The sequence below is a fragment of the Carex rostrata genome, chromosome 6 (assembly GCF_964058835.1).
Source record: "Carex rostrata chromosome 6, lpCarRost1.2, whole genome shotgun sequence".
Taxonomy (NCBI): domain Eukaryota; kingdom Viridiplantae; phylum Streptophyta; class Magnoliopsida; order Poales; family Cyperaceae; genus Carex; species Carex rostrata.
In genome coordinates this window covers 14160377-14162876 of record NC_135923.1, presented here as the reverse complement: position 1 = coordinate 14162876, position 2500 = coordinate 14160377, and positions in this window count along the sequence as shown.

Genomic DNA, 2500 nt, shown 5'->3' with positions numbered 1-2500 from the left:
CGCTTGCCGCTGGACTGTTTTCGGGCCATTTTTCACCGACACTTGGCCGTATCCGCTTAGTTTTCCCCAATGCTTGGCCGCATCCGCTTAATTTTCCCCAGCTGAACTGTTTTCGGGTCACTTTTGCCCAACGTTAGCCGTTTTCGCTTGCAGCTGGACAGTTTTCGGGCCATTTTTCACCGACACTTGGCCGTATCCGCTTAGTTTTCCCCAACGCTTGGCTGCATCCGCTTAGTTTTCCAAGCTATACTGTTTTCGGGTCAGTTTTGCCCAACGTTAGCCGGTTCTGCTTGCCGCTGGACTGTTTTCGGGCCAATTTCCACCGGCTCTTGGCCGTATCCGCTTAGTTTTCCCCAACGCTTGGCTCCATCCGCTTAATTTTCCCCAGCTAAACTGTTTTCGGGTCACTTTTGCCCAACGTTAGCCGTTTCCGCTTGCCACTGGACTGTTTTCGGGCCATTTTTCACCGACACTTGGCCGTATCCGCTTAGTTTTCCCCAACGCTTGGCTGCTTCCGCTTAATTTTCCCCAGCTGAACTGTTTTCGGGTCACTTTTGCCCAACGTTAGCCGTTTCCGCTGGACTGTTTTCGGGCCATTTTTCACCGACACTTGGCCCGATCCACTTAGTTTTCCCCAACAATTGGCTGCATCCGCTTAATTTTCCAAGCTATACTGTTTTCGGGTCAGTTTTGCTCAACGTTAGCCGCTTCCGCTTGCCGCTGGACTGTTTTCGGGCCATTTTCCACCGACGCTGGCACCGACGGGGCCATGTACACCCATGGGCATGTACATGAGGGGGCACCCCTTTTGAAAATCATGCCCCCCTATAGGGGAATATGCATTTTGAGACTCTAGCCATCCCCAGGGTTACCACCCCCTGAAAATCCCCCAAGTCCAAATCACCCATGTAAAATATTCAAAAAAATCTAAAAAAATCACAAAAAAGTTATAAAATCAAATAAATTTAAAAAAAAAAAATCAAAAATTCAAAAAAATAAAAAAAAATAAAAAAAAATTCAAAAAAATTCAAAAAATTTAAAAATTCAAAAAAAGTCCAAAAATCCAAAAAGTCTTCAAAAATTTCAAAATTTCAAAAATTTCCTCCGCTAGACTGCTTTCGGGTCCTTTTTTGCACCGTTATAGGGGGCACCGACGGGACTGTTTTCGGGCCATTTTGCACCGACGCTGGCACCGACGGGACTGTTTTCATGCCCTTTTGCACCGACGCTGGCGCCGACGGGGGCACCGACGGGATTGTTTTCGGGCCATTTTGCACCGACGCTGGCACCGACGGGACTGTTTTCGGGCCCTTTTGCACCGACGCTGGCACCGACGGGGGCACCGACGGGACTGTTTTCGGGCCATTTTGCACCGACGCTGGCACCGACGGGACTGTTTTCGGGCCATTTTGCACCGACGCTGGCACCGACAGGACTGTTTTCGGGCCCTTTTGCACCGACGCTGGCCCCGACGGGGTCACCGACGGGACTGTTTTCGGGCCATTTTGCACCGATGCTTGGCCGCATGCGCATAGTTTTGGGGCCATTTTTCACTGACGGCTGGCCGCATCCGCTTAGTTGCCCCCGCTTGGCTGATTTTTTTCCCCGTTTTTTTTGTTGAACTTCAGGTTTCGAACTTCCAATTTTTTTTTCCAAACTCCAGATTTCATATTTTATATTTTTAATAAATTTGAACTTTTTCAAAATATCAAAAAAGTATTCAATTATCAAAAATTTGGATCGCGTACTATCCGGAAGTTGGAAAAATGGTCCACACCGGATATTAACCATCCAATCCGAAAAAAGTGGGAATTTTTACAAGCCGGAAAAACTGGAGTTTCAATGGCTCTTTGGACGGTTGTAATTCATTTGGACCAAAAATTGTCGAACCCACTTGCATAAGATCCGAAATTGTCCAACCCAATTTTTTTTTCCAAACTCCAAATTTCATATTGTTATATTTTTAATAAATTTGAATTTTTTCCTACATCCATAATTTGGATCGCGTACAATCCAGAAGATTGAAAAATGGTCCACACCGGGTATGAACCATCCAATCCGAAAAAAGTGGGAATTTTTACAAGCCGGAAAAACTGGAGTTTCAATGGCTCTTTGGACGGTTGTAATTCATTTGGACCAAAAATTGTCCAACCCACTTGCATAAGATCCGAAATTGTCCAACCCAATTTTTTTTTTCCAAACTCCAAATTTCATATTGTTATATTTTTAATAAATTTGAATTTTTGCCTACATCCATAATTTGGATCGCGTACAATCCGAAAGTTTGAAAAATGGTCCACACTGGGTATGAACCATCCAATCCGAAAAAAGTGGGAATATTTACAAGCCGGAAAAACTGGAGTTTCAATGGCTCTTTGGACGGTTGTAATTCATTTGGACCAAAAATTGTCCAACCTACTTGCATAAGATCCGAAATTGTCCAACCCAATTTTTTTTTTCCAAACTCCAAATTTCATATTTTATATTTTTAATAAATTTG